Genomic DNA, 19,859 nt, shown 5'->3' with positions numbered 1-19,859 from the left:
GAATCAATAACCATCCTAGTGTCATAACAAATTCGCAACCACTAACATATTAGTCATGAAGTGTACCTTAACCATAGAGGTTAAACCATTAAGTACTTATGGAGCTATGAATATGAGTAACTTACTAAATGCAAAAAGTTGTGGGAAATGAAGTTTCTGCTCGCGAGATCACATGCTCCCTCATGAACAGTAAAATTGAAAAATAGTTAAAAACACTTTTTTTATTTTTAACTATTTTTTAAACTTACTATTCAATGAGGGTGCATATGAGCTCGCGAACAGAAGGACACTTTCCAAAGTTGTGAAAGTAGTTCATCTAAAAAGAAGCTCCTAGTGGCATCCGGGGCTATAGAAGCATGCTATTCAGATTCAGATACAGAAAAAGCCGACAATATTATGATTCACATCACAAGTGGAAGAACATGGATCACTTTCTCATACCAAACATTTTAATTAATTTATGCATGAATTTCTTAAATAGTTCGAGGACATCTTAACCAACAATATATGTCCTTAATCCATCGCCAAAAAGTTGATCTTGCATACCATAAGTATATGGACATATACAGTTTGTAGAAATCCCTATCGATATCAGTATGGTTTACAAATATATGGATCTGCCAACGTGAGATAACATTATGTGCATGACATGGACGTGCAGTCTAAACCCATGACCCACACATCAAACCTCCATCCACAATGCGAGTAAATCGAGCGCTACAAAAATCCAGTGCAAATAATCTTATATTTTTATATGTTATACCTGCATAGAAGGCATCTCCCTTGAATCGCCATCCATGCACTCTCAAGGCCCGCATTCTCACAGCTAAGGATGCAAGTGGGGCAGGCTCACGGGTAGTGGCGGAGATAGGCCCCAGGCAGCCCGGGCTGCTTCATGGGGCGTGAGGGCAGCTCCCTTTGTACACCGTAGTACACATTGTAGCCATAGTGCTGGCTACAGTGTACACAAGCAGCCTGGGGCTGCCCGGGGCTCAGTCACATCCTACCGCCGTCACTGCTCATGGGCAACATCATAGTACAAATTAGTGTTAGTTTTAAAGCTAAAATAGCTGACTTTGTCGGTCCGCGAACATGCATTCAGCACCAAGAGATAATGTATTCTTCTGCCCGCTGCTCCCTCTAGTTCTTGAGGTTCATGCAAAAAAAAAAATTGACTGACATACTGCTCGTAGGTTTGAGTATCTCATAAAGCACTATGTTGCTGAATTTGTTCCAAAGCAACCAACATACTAGCAGGTTCAAGTTCTTTGTTGCCTCCCAAGCCTAGCTATCTAACTCCAAAATAAATGGAGGGATCAAAACCGAGGCCATGCTATTGCTGACATACGGAAAACGAATATGATCTAGTTGCTAAGTTCAGCGAAGTTTCGGCTCAATTTCATGCCATGCATCAGCGAGAAGGAAAAGCCTTTTGCGAGTTTCTCTAGTTTTTCGGAAACTAGCATGCACACTATAATTTATAGAGCCGTATCATGCATGCATCTGTCTGTGTAAGGACAGGAGTGTGATCTCTTCCATTATCTAAAAATCCTCCATTTACTTCTTATCTATCTTGTGTCCTTACAATTGATGGCTCTCATCGATGCATGGTGGCATGCCATTTTGGTACTTGGACAATGGAAGGACATACGTTGATTGGCAGGTACCGACATTGGTGCAAGCTTCAATATGTGCTAATGTTTTGCTATTGCTCATGTTCTAGTATATATGATGGTACAGGTTATGCCTTACGTATATCATACTAGTATTTTGTAAGAGAAACCAGGAACCTTTGTTTAGTTCCATCAGCACTTAGCAACGAAAACCCAGGATTCCATGAATCTATTCTCCCTGGTTCTTCCTCATATAAGCAGCATGTCAATGATAATCACCCCATCGCGACACCATTTCCTTTCCTAATGTTAGAGCATCTCCACACGTCCCCCCACCCAGCGCACCCGACGATTATGGTTTGGTCCTTCGGCCGGCGCTTTTTTGGCCATGGGGGCGATCCAATTCCCAGCCACGCCCCCAGGTTTTGGCCCCAAGACGCGTATAAATTAAAATTTGACATTTTCACGCACCCAAAAGAATGCCACAACTTCGGCGATCAACGGCTTCCACAAAGTTCGGCAATCACCATGCCACAGTTTGGTGATCAATCATACTCGAAAGTTCGGCGTTCAAAAGGACGCGTAGGCAATGCATCAAACGGCGGCGTGCTCCTCCAGCGTCAGACTGGCGGGAGTCAGCATGCTCGGGTTGGTCGGCGTCTGCGCGACTTCTGTGCTGGGCGTCGTGGAGGCATCATCACTCAGGCTTGGTGGCGGTGTTGGGGTCGGCGTGGGAGTTGGCACGGTCATCGAAGGCATCTGGTTCAAGATGAGGCCGCGCTCCACCAGGTACCACACCTTGACCTACTCGTCCATCGTCGACATGTCCGCCCCCCATCAGGAATGCCAGGTCGGTGTTCCTCTTCTTCGCGGCAACGTTGGTCCGGAGTAGGTCGAGTTTGACGGCGTTGTTCGTCATCAACGCCAACCACCGCGCCTCTGATTTCTCTTCCCTCTTGGCGGCGTGGTTCTTGGCGTCAGCGGCGATGCACTGCTCGATGGACGCGTGCAGCCGCTCGGTAGCCAGTGCGGTGTCCTTCGTCGTCTTGGCTCGTTTGTTGCCATCAGGGTGCCCATCCGCCACCCCCGGCGTGGGCGCGTCTGGTTTGTACGTCTTCTTGGCCTTGGCGAGGGTGCGTCGGACATCCGCCCACTTCTCGCACTTCTCAATCCGAGAGAACACGTGGAGGTACTTGAACTCTTGGTCGGTGCTGCTGTCCTGGCAGTACATGGTGAACATCCGAATGCGTTGAAGAACAAGTGTCGGCGACGTACACGACGAAAAGAAGTGAGAGCCGGTGTCTATGCATACCTGACCCTCGACGTTGGCACCGCTTTCTGGGTGAGCCACGATCTCCTCAACGATCCCATGCCATTTGTTGCAGGCCATTTGGATGATCGCCCAATGGTTCGACATGGCCTTCGAGCCACGCTGCATGTGGATGGTGGCGAGGTAGGGGTCGACCAGCTTGCGCTCATCGAACTCCGACTTGATGCGCTCCCTATACGTGTCGGTGTTTTGGTTCGTGCCGGTGATCCGGTCGAGGCAGACGGTCTTCCATGCTTCGGCGAGGCATTCGTCTTCTTTGGACATCCAGTTGACGCCCGTCCTACCCCCCCCCCCTCGCTTCTTCTTTTTGCCTTTCCTCGTCGGTGCAGGCGCCGGCTCCTCCTCCTCCTCCTCACCGTAGTCGAGCTTGTCGTCCATGTCGCCGGCGGGTTCCATTGTATCGTCTTGCGCCTGGAACCCGGGGGAGGCGGCGGCGGCGACCGAGCCGCTCGTGATGATCTCGTCCATGTCGGCTTCCGTCGCGTCGGGGTTGCCGAAACCCGACGACGAGGCTTGCGAGAAGTGCAGGGCACCACGGCGCAAAGGCGGCGTACGCCAGCGGTGAGTAGGTGTACAGGGGGTACTGGACGCCAGCGAACGCGGGCGAGGGCGTGTGCTGGTCGGGGTTCAGATCGGAGGGTGAGGCGCGCTGGCCATGCGAAAAGGTGATATTGGGGTTGAATCCGCCATGCGCGTCACTATGGGCGTAGCCAGGCTATGGTGCGTACCCCCAGGGTTGTGGCGACGGTGAGAAGTTGGCCGACGACCTGACGCTATGCTGGCTCCAGGCAGCTTGCGGGTCATGCCCGCCTGGTGGATTCATCATCCCCGCGCGAGACGCCTCTGCCTGCTCCGCCGCCGCCGCCGCGTCCCGGGCCTTTTTGGCGTTGTGCCTGTTCCGCCGGTCGGTGGTGACAACCTCCCGGCACTGAACCTCGGCCTTCCAGTCGGCGTTCGATATGCTCGGTGGTTTTGCCGGCGGCGCTTTCGGCTTCCTCTGCTTCGGCTGGGTGGCATCGGCAACGGCAGCGGTGCGAGGGGCCGAATACTTCTTCGGCGGCATGGCGGGATGGCGGCCGGATGGCGGGGAGAGGGAGGAGAATGGCGGGAGAAGAGGGGCACAAGGGGGGAAATGGAGGGAAATGAAGGGGAAAAGCGGGGGATAGGCAGGAAAAGGGCTGTCTCTCGCCGACAGAGTGGACCAACACGCCTTTTTGCTTCGGCCGGCGCCCCAGGCGACCCCCGGGGGCTTGGGTTCGGCTCGGGTTCGCCGGCTGTTATTTCGGCCCAAACTGGCGATAAACAAGGTCCTGGGGGCATAATCTGGCCGATTTTTCGGTGCCGACGCTAAAAAAAAAAGAGCCCGGAGGGATGTTGGGGGGAGGGCGGGGGCGAGTGAAGATGCTCTTAGCTCGCCCAGTAGATCGAACCACCAGTAGCGTGTTTTTTGCTGCAAGACGCGTTCTCACCCAGTAGTATTTTATTGCAGTCCCTTGAACTAGCAACCGTGACTCACGTAGATAGTCTCATTCCGATCCGCACCAGCACCACAGCATAGCACACGCAGTAGGACGTGATCATCATTACTAAAGTGGAAAACTGATTTGTTTGCAGGATAAAACAGGATAGTCTCTTGTCGAAATTAGAAATCAGGATTAGATTAGTTTGACGACACCTCTTTCTCCGAAGTTGTAACGTCTGCACTTGTGCTTGATCATTCGGAGGCTCCCGGAGCCGCCATCCCTCAAAACCTCGACGCCGGACATCACTGCAAAGCTCCCCATCTCTTCAGTCTTCACGAACATCCTGACCACACATAACCTGCCGGAGCCCAAAGGCAGGAGGTGGGACGCTGTCACGGAACACGCCTCGAGCGGAGGTGGGTCTTCTTCCCACACCTTCTCCAGCACCGGCTGTGTCAAAGTGAGGTCGGCCGCGCAGAGCCTGTCGTCCTCGTCCGAGAAGCCAAACCAGAGCTTGCACTCAGGAACATACACGGCGCGGCCTCTGAATGGCAACACCCAAGCGCCGACCTTGCTCCACTCGCTGCTCACAGTGTCAAATGAGTACGTGCCAGCGGCCACCGTGGACGCCCAGATCTGCGAGTCGCCTACCACCGTGAAGGCACAGATAGCACAGGGGTGTGGCGACGGCGTCTCCTTGTACTCTGACTCTGAGTGATCCTTAGCATCTTTGTAATCACCATCGGAGTCGTAATCAGAAAACATGTAATCACTATCCGAGTCGCGATCAGCGTCGGGGTGATCAACGGTGGGCAGGTCGAAAGGGCGCCAATACCAATCGTGCTGGCCGAGGAAATCGGGCGGGGGGCCGTAGATGAGGGCATGGAACCACCGAAGCCGGGACGGCAGGCCATCCTCGATCTCCATGACGTACAGGCGGTCGCCCATGCCCACGAACACGCGGGGCGAGTCAAGAGGGGGCTGCATCAGGTTCACGGCGCGGACGGCCCGAGCGGCGCTGTCGTAGAGGAGGGTGCGGCCCTTGTTGTCCACGGCGACGACGATGCTCTTCTTGAAGGCCATGAAATCGATCCACCCTGTGTGGTGCCGCTCACATGGCCGGTCGAAGGACATGGCGGCTGGAGGCAGCCTCCCCGGAGCCGGACCTGCTACAGGATCTGCTGGTTTTGGTGATCCCGTGGGGTAGAACAAGGTCGCGGGGTCGATGCGGTGCAGCTTGATGGCGGGTCGGGGCGCGCTAAACTTATCCACCAGCAGATTCACGAACCGGCGGTTCATGATTCCTCTCCCAATCTCCCAATATCCTTGACAGTGAAATCTGAGTTTCTGAATTTACAAAGCAGATGTATTGGAGTCAGCGAGAGGGTCAAGGAAGGAGGTGCGGCGGCGCGACGCAACGAGAGACGCCCGCTCCTTCTTCACAGCAACATTGTTGGGCCAGTTGGGCCGAATCAGCTATGTGCACAAAAAATATATTCAGATTTTTAAATCTCCTCATTTTATTTAGATAGCTCATTCATTTTCAAAAGAAATGGAAAATGTTCAGCTGGATTATATATTCAGCTGCACCCACCTTCGATGCACCCACGAAGTGAACAGTAAATTCAGAAAAAATAGAAAAAAAATTCTAAAACTTCTTGGATGTGATTATGAAAAAATGTTAGGAGCTTGTAAAGTTTGGTAATCAAAAAACATCAAATGATCCCCATACAAAACGAAATACAAATGATGCTCTGCACCCATGTTGTTGTTCACATGTTTTCACCACAAACCTTTTTTTTTTTGTACAGAGCTCCTCGGATGTCATTTCACCACCAAATTTTGCAAGCACCTAAAACATTTGGACAAAATCACATCCACAAGGTTTCAGATTTTTTTTAAACGTTTTGCTAAGTTTTATATCGTGGTAGCACGCGGCGAACAGATCATCCCACACTAGGCTACCAGCATGTATTGGAGTCAAGAAAGAAGGTGTGCGATGCAAGGGAGAGAGAGATCGTGGTCATCGCTTGGTCAGTTGGGCCGAACCAGCAAGTTCGTTTATTCATATATACATTCAAAAAGGTTCAGGTATTCCTCTCTTGCTCCCCAACCCTGATCCCAAATAAGAGAAGAAATTAAAAAGCTAAAATGAAATAATAACAATAACAGTAAATAATACAAGAAATTGTAAAACAAACAAGGAAAATAGATAAACCGCCACATGAACTACTGGAATATCACCCTACGCCGCGTGCCAGGAACACTCGGCAAAGTCTTTGCAGATAATTGTTCTCGGCAAAGAGTACCCAACGTACACCTCTCAAGCAGACAAAAAGTTTCCCAAAATTTCGTCAAGTCTTTGCCGAGAGCACCACTCGTCAAAATCATGCACATTGCCGCGAGCCTACACTCGGCTTAACTGAAACAAGCAGCTCCAGCAACCAAACTGCCAACATGTGCCACGTGTCCCTTCTGCCAAGCGTCTTTCTAGGAAAAAGATTGTTTTGCCGAGTGTAGCTCTCGGCAAAGTTGCACTGTCAACATTGTTTTTGCATCTTTTTCATGTAACCCTACAACAAAAACAGATATAACAAGAATATCAACTTAGAGAACTTTGTATCCTATATAAGGATCACAGACACATAACGACAAACTCATTATGTATGCTTCACACAAGCTTCATATGAAGTCACAAAGTATGTCTACATACAACCACATGATAAAAACAACACCACGATTAGGAAAATTGAAAGAAGATTATCAAGTTTTTCAATCCACTCAGTCCGATAAGCTGGCCTACACCATTGCCTAATTCATGACGTCTCTTCTGATCGAGCACATACTGATTGTAATCATTCTCTGCTCCTCCCTACTATTGAAGGAATCATAGGAGCTGTCTTTGTAACGAAGCATTTGTTCATTGCATGCAGACCATGAATCATAGACTTCTGGACACCTACCTCTATACACCGCATACAACTTCATCTACAAAAAAGAGAGAGAGAAAAATTCAAGAAGGAATGCAAGTTAAAAATAACACATGATACATAAGCCACGTCAGCATTCTTCACTCATATACCAAAAGCATCACAAGTGCTAATCTAAGTCCACATCAGCAGCTACATAGTATATCTCTAAATCAGTGTCAAACTATCTAGGTGAACTACTCCGAGGTGTTGTTGGTCAAACTAGTGATTCTGGAGCCGGAGCACATGGGGACATCCCCCACAGTGGAGGACCAAGCGTCGTCGGGAATGATGGTCGGTGGACTCAATGGCACCAAGTCGTCACTCTCCTTATGTGAAGGGCCCTCGCTCCCCTTGGTTGATGGATTCTTCTTGGTCAGATCCACAAAATACTTTAGTAGAATCAGCCGTGGGTTCTCTTGAATGAGCGCCACAAAGGGGATCTCACTGGCGTGCTTCTCCTTGACCGTGGAGTCGACCCTAATATCATTTTTGAAACTTTAGTACATTTGATTCAACTATAAGTAGGGACGGAGGGTAGTCTAAAGGTTCCAAATTTGCATCCTTAGCACTGTGGGCATTAGCAGCTACATAACAAGAAAAGAAAAAAGATTGTTAACTTGGCTGCAAATTGGTTTGGATGCCAAAAATTAAAGGAATATTTGTTCCGTGCTTGGACTGTGCAGACAGTTTCTGATGCCGAAAGTTCGGTACAGATACTTGAATAATTTATTCTGCTAGTTACGCTAATATACAGAGTGCTACAGTAACCTACTCCCTCCATTCGAAAAAATTTGTTCCTATGTAGATAGTTTCATTTGAGGGACAAGTTTGAGACAAGTTTTTTCGGACAGAGGGAGTATATCAACAACAACAATACAGTAACTCTGCTTAAGAAGAAGAATACTAGGTGATCACGTAGACGATTGAAACCTGGATGCCGAAAGTTCAGAACAGGTTCTTCGGTAGTTTATTCTGCTAATTTCTCCAATATACTAGTTACTCTATCTCACATGAGGAAGTCCTGTGGAGGGAGTCGCTGCCCCTGCTGTAGAAGACTTGGTGGCCGAACAAGAGATGCTGAGGCCGATTGATCCATGCATCGCCGGGGCAACGTATTCTTCTCTCCGCTGCTCCTTGTACTTCTCGGGGTTCATGTAAAAGGTTTAACTAACATATTTCTTGCAGGCTCAAAAATGCCATATAGCATTACATGTTTGCATGTGTATATTTGCGGATTTTTTAGAGAAAAGGCATCAACCGAGCTCGAGATGGGGCTCGATCGGTCAGGATTACAAGCACATGCCCACAGGCAAAGAGAAAGAAATACACGACGAGAAGACACACAAAAGATGGACAGCATCAAACTAAGCCTCACACGCTACAACAATTGAAGATAAGCAATGGAGCATGAAGCCGTAAACGCCGAGGTTCTCAACCGAGAATGTTGCACGAGAAACAAGATCGCACAGGCTCGAAGGAGAGAGGGACCGACACCAGCGGGGCATGCCGTCACCATGGACCTACGGCCCTAACACGGCACATCCAACACTCCATCTTCAAAGAAGGCCACTACCTTCTCGCCTGGATCGAAGGCGCCACACCGTAGCAGGATGGGATGGATGCCGCCGGAAAATGGCCACATAGAAAGGCTCAGCGCATCCCCAACGAGCCGCTGGAGGCTCTCCTTGTCTTAGTTACCCGTTGCCTCTGGCTAACGCGAAGATATATGTACAGACAATGCTTTGTGGTGACTACGTTCATTTTCTTCTTCCCCTGCCTTCTCATGTAAATCCATAATGTTTAGTGCAAAGGCATAACTCCTGTCAATTCCGGGTAAAAAAAGAGTGGAGAGAGGTCAAAGTTGAGGCGATACTATTGACAGGATATATGGAAAGTGAAAATGATGATCTAGCTAAATTCAACGAGCGAGAACGAAAAGCCCATGCTAGTTGCTCTAGGTTCTCCGACACTAGAATGCACGCTACAATTTATAGAGACTAGTGGTTGGGGCGCCATCATGTGGCGCCGCTTAAAAGGAAGCTATGCGCATATTTTTATTTAAAAAAATACATAGAGCCCTCGCCTCCATCTAAAAAAACATCTCAGAAAAAAAATCATCACCTTCATCTAAAAAAGTGAAAAGGGAAAAAATCACCGCAGCCTACCAGCGAGTGCCACTTTGCGTTGATGTCGCCCTATTATATGCCAGCGGGAATAGGAGCATGTGTCGTTGACAATTTCTGACGCGCTCCGTAGATGTAAGTGTGTTGACACTCAATGCCATGGTTTGGAGCGGCCAACTTGTACCGGACGTTATCGAAGACAGCAACACACTGTATGGGCATGCAATTTTTGAACATTAAGGGTACCCTCCGTCCCTCTTTAGTTCAACAAAATGAACTAAATTTTCAGAATTGACTTCATTGTTGAAACTGTAGTTCATTTGGTTGAACTAAGTAGGGTCGAAGTGTATCCTAAAGGTTCCAAATTTGCATCCCTAGCACTATAAACATTACTGCCTTGAGAGGTTGAGCCCCACTGACTAGCGTTGCATGCAACTAAGATGGCACAGGGTGTGATGTGCATGATAGCAATACTAGCAAACTTCAACGTGCCACCGCGAAACTTGGCCTTGAATCCTCAACTGTCCCACATCATTTTGTCGACCAGCTTGCGGGCGTCGCCATGACGGATGCAAGTGTGTATTTTGCACACACAAAAACTAGATAGTCAAAGGTGTTTGTTGCTAGAAAAACATACCACGTGGACACGAATTGAGCAATGTGCACCCAACATGCAAGTTCTGTGATCAGTTAAGTTATGTGATAAATGTGCACCCACAAGAGAAGATCCATGCCTTCCGGTACCACTACTCGCAATTTCCATACAACTAGGATCAAACTGATTAACTTGATCCAAATGTAGTTTGTTTCTTTTGGAACGCGACTAAATATCAGTTCTGATACCAAACAAAAACAAAAGGATGCTAGCTGCCAAATTACCTACAGAAATGTTGTAGACGAGTTCTTTATTAGTAAGGTGATATCTTGAAGCACCTAGAGGACTACCACAACAATGTACAAGCAAATAGGCTCTGGAGAAAGTTCTTGGGTCTTCAAATAACATATCACAATTCGGTCATTTATATTAAGCATGATACTACAAGGAGCAAAAGTATGGAGCAACATTTAGTTCGGTGAAGGTGGGACCTTTGAGCATATCGTTTGCACTGCTGGGTACAATGGAAAAGCGACTGTAAGATAACTAAAATAGGATAGTGTCTAGTCTTGCATCTGCTATAGCGGGAATTAGGACCAGATCAGCTCGGCATCATCTCTTTCACCGAAGCTGTAACATATGCACTTGTGCTTGGTCATCTGGAGGCTCCCTGAGATGATATCCCTAAAAACCTTGACGCCAGACAGTACCGCAAAGCTCCCTGCCTCAATCTCCTTCTTAAATAGTTCAAGGAGATCTTACCTAGCCTGTTTGGTGAACTGGTTGTGTATAGCAGAAGTATATAGACGTATCCGGTTTGCATAAATCCCTATTAAGATTTACAAATATGTGCATACGCCAACCTAAGAAAACATTGTGTTCCTAACATGCATGTACATGCTACACCTCAAATATTCATGCACTCTGAAAGCCCGCGTCCCTGCATTGTCAACACAACATGTTCTTCTGTCCGCTGCGCTCCTACTTCTCGAGGCAGGTTAATGTAAAAAAGTTTTAGCTCCAAATTCTTCTCTCGTTCAAACATTACATATTGCACTACATGGTTGAATGTGAGGAAGAGCTGATTCACGAATTGCTACTTGTCTTAATGACCCATTGCCTCCTAAGCCTATCTAGCTAACTCCAAGATATATGGAGAGATCAAAACCGAGGCTATGCTAGTTCCAGCACAAGGAAATAGAATATGAGCTAGCTAAGTTGAGTGAAGTTCCAGCTCAGTTTCAAGCCATGCATCAATGAGAATGAAAAAGGCCCTCCTAGTTGTTTTAGGGTTTTCTACACTAGTATGCACACTGCAAATTATAGAGTCATGCCTTGCATGCACCTGTGTGTGCCAAGGATGGAAGTGTGATCTCTTTCACTATGTAAAAAACCTCCATTTACTTCTTATCTATTTTGTGTCCTTACGGTAGCTCTGCCTGGTGCTTGATGGCATATCATTTCATTTGAAAATTCGTAATTGAAGATTTTGGTATTTGGGGTATCAATGGAGGACAAACATTAATTGGTCGGCATTGTCATTGATGCAGGCTTCAACATCTGCATTATTCTATTGCTTGTGTTCTAGTATCATGATATTGGCTTTTGAATTAATGGACTACCCACCTCCCCCCAAATTCCATTTTCATGAAACTGTGAGCGTAAATAATCATCTAGACCATGCCAATTACAGGGTTCTAGGCATTATACATGTCACGATACTCTATCTAAGCTCAGTGTTAACAAGCATAAGATTCAGCTCAACCAAAATTGTAGCAAGAGGAAACACTAGGCAACATGTCACAATGCACAAGAAGCTGGAAGAAACATCCAGCCCTGGCGGAGAACATAGCACTTTGCTGGAACAAGAACTCGACGCTCTCAACGTTTTTCACACAAGTCCTAGAATCGTAAATGGTCAGTCAGAAATCCTCAGAACCATCAGTGGCCGGTCTCTCTTCATGCTGAACACACTAGGCGTAACACATGACATCAGCTTTGCTCTCTAACATGTAGCCCACGTCTCTAAACTCCAAGCTAAACAACCACTTACCACTTGGACTGAGTGGTTAGATATCTAAAAAGCAATCAAAACAAGCCAAAGAGCCACTTGATTATCACATTGTTAGGATCATACGGAAAAGTGATATTAAAACAAGCATTGCTCCAAGTTTTCCACAATTCCGAAGAGATTGTGGCAAACCTAATGGTAACTACACTGCTAATCTTAACTTGGAAATTCATAATCCAACAAGAAAAGTCATTGACAAAATTGAAATTCATGTTAATACCAAAGGTGTTGTTCACCACTCCCCATGCATACTATCATGGTACGGGTCAAGACTTTCGCCATATTTTGCAAGAGAAAACCAGGAACCATGTTTTGTTCTATCAGCACTCGGCAATGAAAATCCAGGATTCTAGGAATCTATTCTCCCTAGCACACAATATGCTACGTCTATTGTAGATTGTCAGCTGGTTAACTAAATTTTTATATTTAAAGAACATCAACAACTTTTTTGATAGACATGACTTGCTTGAGCCAGACACATGATGCATGGTGACAGAACATCATGTCTCAAAATTTGAAAAGGTTGGTTGCCTAAATTAAAAGTATTGATGCGAGATGTGTTTACCTTACATGGATGGATGTACTCTGGATGGTGCACTGGGTCTGGGGCTTTGAAGTGGGTGAGAAAGGGCGAAACCCTGGACATGGAGGATGCTGGTAGCCGGAACATCGGGTTAAATGTGGCTCTAGTATGCTAGTGAATAAGAGCATGTATCACGGACAAATTCCGTGGTGGTCGGCAGATGCAGACACGTTTCTTTCCCTTCAATGCCATGGTTTCCATCGGCGATAACGGGAATTTTATACTGGACATTGACTAGGACTGAGCGACGGTGCACCGTGCATAGCGCCACCTCGAGCCTGGCCGACCAGTACCACACACAACAACTAGGACAACACAAGGGAGTGGATGTGCACGATAGCAAGCCTACGAACTCGAATGTGGTGTGGTGCTCTGCCTTAGAGCCATTCACGAAGCTCGGCCTCGATTTCCCTGCAACATTTTGTCAAACAGCTTGCGGGCACTAGCCATGAGAGATTCAAGCATGTGTCTTTCCTTAAAACTGCGATCAGGATGATTAACTCAATCCATACATACTTTGTTGCTTTTGGAACACGACAACTAAAAATCACAGTTCTTATACTTTAAGAAAACAAAAAAAAGCTGCTAACTATCAAATTACCTTCTAGTGAATGAAAAAAATGTGTAGGAAAGCTCTCCTGTTAACAAGGTGATCTCCAATAGGCACTTGGATGACTACTATTGCAATGTATAAGCAAACTGCCTGTGGAGAAACTTGTTGCAAGATACAATAGCATGTGATCATCGGTCTGCATTGTTACCAAAGAACACACACCATTACCGTAGTTGCCAACTTCATTTCGATCTGCACCATTACCACAACACACGCGTGATCATCATTACTACAATGGAAACTGATTGCAAGATAAAACATGATAGTCTCTGCTCTTTGGTCTTACAACGCTTGAACAATATGAATTATAAGTTATAATCAGATCAGCTTGATTTCATCTTTTTCTCCGAAGGTGTAACATCTGGATTTGTGCTTGATCATCTCGAGGCTCCCCGAGCTGCCAACCCTAGAAACCTCGATATCAGATAAAATCGTAAAGCTCCCCATCTCTTCTATCTTCTCAAATAGCCTGGCCATGCTCAACCTGCCGGAGCCAAACGGGAGGTGGAACACCTTCACGGAACACCGCTTGGGCAGAGACGGGTCTCCTTCCCACACCTTCTACAACACCAAATGTGAGAGAGCGAGGTTGAATGTGCAGATCTAGCCGTCCTCGTCCGAGGAGCCGAACCAGAGCTTGTGCCCTGGGACGTACATGGCATGGCCTCTGAATGGTTGCACCCAAGCGCCGAACTTGTTCCACTCGCCCTCATGGTGTCGAAGGAGTACATTTGGTCGACCACCATGGACCCCAAGATCTGCAAACCGCCAACCACACGGAAGTATATGGACGTATCCATTTTGCATAAATCGCTATCAATAGTAAGATTTACAAATATGTGCGGACAACCTAAGGAAACATTATGTGCATGACATGCACGTACAATCTTCATCCATGACCCACACATATGGAAACCTCCAAAGCACAATGAGAGGAAATCGAGTGCCACCAAGACCCATTGCGAAGAATCGCATATTCATATATGTTATATCCATAGAAAGCAGCAAGCCAAATCTCCATTGGATCACCATTCATGCACTCTCAAAGCTCGTGCGTCAACACAACGTCCGGACAACAGATTCTTCTACCCGATGATCGACCTACTTCTAGAGGTTCACGCAAAAAGGTTACCCGACATATCGCTTGCATGTTCAAAATTGTTGTATAGTACATCACTGAATGTGCAGAACGGCTTGTTCTCTTCCTCTTGCTTGTCTTTAGCTTCCCATTGTCTCCCAAGCCTAGCTAGCTAACTTAAACATATATGTACAAACAACCGCCTTGTGGCGATTACTTTCTTTTTCTTCTTCCCCTGGTTTCTCATGTAAATCTCCAATCTTTAATGCAAAGGCTTAGCTCCCACCATTCTAGCTAAGTACGGTGAAGTTTGGATTCACTTCTAAGGCATGCACCAGCAAGAATAAAAGTTGTTGCTAATTGCTCTAGATTTTTGAACACTAGCATGCACGTTCCATTTTATATAGCCGCATCGTGCGCGCATATGTGCGTTCTACGGACGGGAGTGTGATATCTTTCATTATTTAAAAATCCTCTCTTTACTTCTTACCTACCTTGTGTCCTTATGGTCAATGGCTCTCACTGATGCATGATGGCATATGATTCTGGTTCTTGGAGTATCAATTCATATCAATGGGAGGACCGGCGTTGACTGGCCAATACTGTCATTGATGCAAGCTTCAACGTGTGCGATGTTGTGTTGTTAGTGTTCTAGTACCATGGTACGGGTTAAGGCTTTCCTATATTACTTGGTTTAGGGTTTAGGGTTTAGTTCTATCGACACTTAGCAATAAAAATAGGATTCCAAGAATCTATTCTCCTCGTAAGATAATATATTTTTGAATTTGTATTTTCTCATAGATTATGAGCTGGTCAATTGAATTTTCACATTTGTAGAAAAACCCTTTGCTAATAGACATAACTTGTTTGAAACGGACATGATGCATGGCTACGAAACCATCATGTCTCAAATTTTAACAAGGTTGATTGCCCAAATTAGAAGTTTTATTGTAGGAGGTGTTTAACACTGCATGGGTGGCGATACTCTGGATAGTGCGCCTGGTCTAGCGCATTGAAGTGGGTATGCAAGAACAGTGATTACGAAGCCCTTGTCATGGAGATGCCGACCAACAAAAACATCAGGTTGATGTAGCCCTAATATGCCAACTGGAATAGGAGCATGTGTTAGACATAGATATGTTTCCCTTCAAGGCCTTCGTTGGCATCAGAGGTGGCAGCGATCTTGTACTAGACATTGTCGAGGACCATGGTGCACTATGGTCAACAACACCTTGGGCGTCGCTGACCAGTGTGACATGTAACTAGGATGACATAGGGGTCCTCGACTTTCCTGCATCATTTTTTCAAAACGGCTTCCGAACGTCGGCCATGATGGAGGCAAGTGTGTATTTTACTAAAAAACATACAAGAAACTCCAATGTGTTTGTTGCAAGAAACATGCCAACAGAATACGAATTGATCAATGTGCATCCGATGTGCAAGTGTGGTGATAAGTGGGTAGCACTTCTCATGTTTTGTGAGAAATGTGCACCCACCGGACAATACCTACGCCCCCCGGTACCATTTACTTGCTATTTACATACAAGTTTATGATCAATCTGTTTAACTCGATGCTGGTGTAGTTTGTTCCTTTTCGAACACAACAATTAAATCACAATTCTGATACTTACAAAAAGGCCGCTAGCTGTCAACTTACCTGCTACTAAATGTAGATTTTCTTTTAGGTGAGCTCTCCGCTAGCAAGGTGATCTCCATAGAAGACTCCGGACAAAAGTTCTTGGGTTTTCAAATAACAAATTATAATTTGGTCATCTATATTAAGCATGATACTACAAGGAGAAAAAGTATGAAGCGTCATTTAGTTCGGTGAAGGTGGGAGATTTGAGCATATCATTTGCATCAATTTGGGTCACTAGTGCGTTAATGGTAGCGATGTCGCCACCACTTAAGATATAGTTTGCGCAAGCACCATACCACATGCATTAGGAAGTTGTCATCACTACTACAATGGAAAACTAATTTGTTTGCAAGATAAAACATGATAGCCACTCGTCTTGCATCTGCAACAGTTGAAATTAGAATCAGATTAGTCTGGAATCATCTCTTGCTTCGAAGTTCTAATGTCTAGACTTGTGTTTGATCATCTGGAGGCTCTTCCCGGGGCGTCATTCCTAAAAACCTCGACACCGGACAACGCCGCAAAGCTCCACATCTCTTTTGTCTTCTGGAACAACCTGGCCAGATACAACCTTTCAGAGCCGAGCGGCAGGAGGAGGGATGCCATCACGGATCACTCTCAGGCGGGGGAGCATCTTATTCCCACACCTTCTGCGATGCCGTCCGTGGGAGAGCAAGGTTGGACGCACATAGCCAGTCGTCTTCATCCGAGAAGCTAAAACAGAGCTTGCGCTCGAGGACATACACGTCGTGGCCTCTGAACAGCAATGCCCACTTTGCTTCACTCGCGCCTCATGGTATCAAAGGAGTATGTGCTGGCGTCCATCGTGGATGCCCAGATCTATGAAACTTTGACCACCGTGAAGGCACACATGGCGCAAGGGTGCGGTGGTGGCAACTGGACGTAGTTTGTGTCATCCTTAGCATCCTTGTAATCAACACCCGAGTCGTAATCAGTAAACGTGTAATCACTATCCGAGTCACGATTAGCTTCTGGGTCATCGAAGTTGGGTTGGTCGTTAGGGTGCTAGTACCATTCGTCCTGCCCAAAGAAATTTGGCAGGAGGGCATAGATAAGGGCATGGAACCATCTGAACCAGGACTGCAAGCCATCCTCTATATATATGACGTACGGGCATCCATAATAGATGCCCTATAATAGGGCACCAAAACTTGCCTAGAGTAAAATTTTAGAGGAAAAAAGGTGATTTTTAGGGCATGAGAACTTGAGCATCTTCATCAGATGCCCCAAAATAGGGCACCACATAGGTCAAGACTACTCCAACAGCTACCCTACAATAGGATAGCCGCACACAAATGTGTTCTCCACAATTGCATATGTATTGAACAAAATATGAACTCTGAATAGAATTTACCTTTGGAAGATCACCACACATATAGTCAAAAACATGTTAAGTAGAACTTCAATTCCACATATATATATATATATATATATATTCAACTTCAAATGCACAAATCAAATTCAAATGCAAACCACAAGGATAGTGCATCACCAACACAAACAAAAGTGCACATAATATAAAAGTACATAGAGCATAGCCTCTTAACTTTCATTTTCTCCATTGTCACTTGTGCTTTCATTGTAAACATTGGCATCGTTGTCATCATTGGCTTGCAACATTGGCATCGTTGTCATCATTGGCTTCTTTGTCTTCATTGTAAACATTGGCGTCATTGCCACCCATAGCTCCATCCAAGCCGCCTCCCATGGCACCCATCGCACCACCCATGAAAACTCCCATAAAACTTTTTTACCTTTGCGACATTTCGTCGAACATATTGTAGATGGCCGTGGTGGTCGTGACGGGTATACCTGGCCATCCCTCGGGCCGGGTCGGGCTTTGGGCCGGTCCTAACCAAGCCCGACACAAAAATCCTAGGCCCGGGCCCGGCCCGGGCGTCGGGCCTAGAAATCAAGCCCAAGCTCGACCCGTCAACGTAAAAGCCCACCGGGCCTCGGGACAGGCCTCTTCGTTAACTCACAAATACAACGGGCCCTAGCCCGACCCATGAGGAGCGTCGGGTTGGGTCGGGTCGGGTCGGTCGGGCCGGGTCAGGTCGGGTCGACCGGGCCGGGCTGCCCATGGCCAGGTATAGTGACGGGGGCGTGGAATCCTCCTCCATGGGCGGCGGTAGAACGAAAGGGGGAGGAGGATGCACCACCATTGCAGCAGTCATCGCAGCGGCAGCAACCGACGTGGCCTTCACCTTCTTCGACCGTGAAGGAGCCAAGGCAGGGTCATGCGGTGACCTCTTCACACCGCCGCCTCTTCGGCTCGGGCATGGTGGCCTTCTTCTGAGGAGGTGCATCCACTCCGGCTACGATAGCAGCTTGTGGGGCCGTAAAACCACCGCGGCGAGCAGGGGCGGCCATGGTGGTGGTGGCGGGAATGACATCATTGTTACTGCAGGAGCTGTTGATTTTGGTGATGAACAGGTGGGGTAGAGTAAGGTTGAGGATCGGTGCACTGTAGCTTGAAAGCGGGCAGGAGGGGGCGCCGTTGATCGACCAGCAGATTCACAACTCGGCGACTCATGTTTCCTCTCCGGTCTCTCACAAAAGAAAGAGCATGGACTAGTTAATTGTTGATGGCCGCTTCTTCTCCTTCTAGTAAGATCAATAACTCGAGATCTACACTTGTAGAGGAAAAGTAGCACGCAACGAACAGATCATCCATAGACTAACCGGGATGCATTGGAGTCAGCGAGAGGGACAAGGAGAAAGGTGTGTGAGGAAGAGAGGTCAAGGGTGGTGCAATGAGAAATTTTTTCTTTTATAAAATCGGCGCAATGAGAGATGCCCGCCGGGACTCGCAAGTGATATGTTTCCCTCATAGCAAAACTTCTCAGAACGCTCGTCCAGTAAGGGCGCACCTGGCAGGTCGGCCCATTAGTGGGAGAGGAAGAGCTCAGGAAGCAGTTTTTTTTATAGTTTTTTCTGACTTCTGGGCCGTTTTCCTTAATTTTTCCGGTTGTTTCCTTTTCATAAATTCCCATTATAGTTTTTCCCTTTCTTTTTTACTTTATTATTTTTTAATTTTTATTTAACAAATTCCAGTTTTTGTTTCTGTTTTTAAAAAATGTTCGGATATTTTTAAAAAAATCAAAATTTCAAGAGAATTTTCATAAATTTAAAATTCGCTTCATATTTTTCAAAAATTTGTCCGGGATTTCAAAATTTGTTCATTTTGAATTCGAAAACATTTTGGAATTCTTCATGAAAATTTCCTAAATTCATGAGCACCTTTTGAATTTATTAAAAAAAATTCAATTCACAAACATTTATTGAATTCATGAACATTTTTTCAAATTCATATTTTTTTATGAATGCATGAACATTTTTCAGATACATGAACACCTTTTGAATTCTCTATGAAGATTTTATGAATTCACAAATATTGTTTTGAATTCATGTACCTTTTTCAAATTTACATATATTTTCTCAAATAGATGCAAAAAATTGTAATCACTAACTTTTTTGAATTGACAAACTTTTTGGTTTTTTTATGCAATGGGAAAAAATAAAAATAAAAGAAAGAAAGAAACCCACAGATCCATGCTAGAGTACACTACAGAACGTAGCGCTAATGGGCCGATCCACCCTATGTGCGGCGACTTGAGCGATCGATGCATGGATGTGAGCGATGCGCGATGTCTCGCTAGAAGTGGTATATATTGTTGCCCGTCGTGACTTCTACAAGCCATAACGCTCCCCCTCCGCCACGTTGCATGGTCAGCTGCGCCCGGTGGCGAATCTAA

Source organism: Triticum dicoccoides, chromosome 2A (genome assembly GCF_002162155.2).
Source record: "Triticum dicoccoides isolate Atlit2015 ecotype Zavitan chromosome 2A, WEW_v2.0, whole genome shotgun sequence".
Lineage (NCBI taxonomy): Eukaryota > Viridiplantae > Streptophyta > Magnoliopsida > Poales > Poaceae > Triticum > Triticum dicoccoides.
This window is presented reverse-complemented; position numbering follows the sequence as displayed.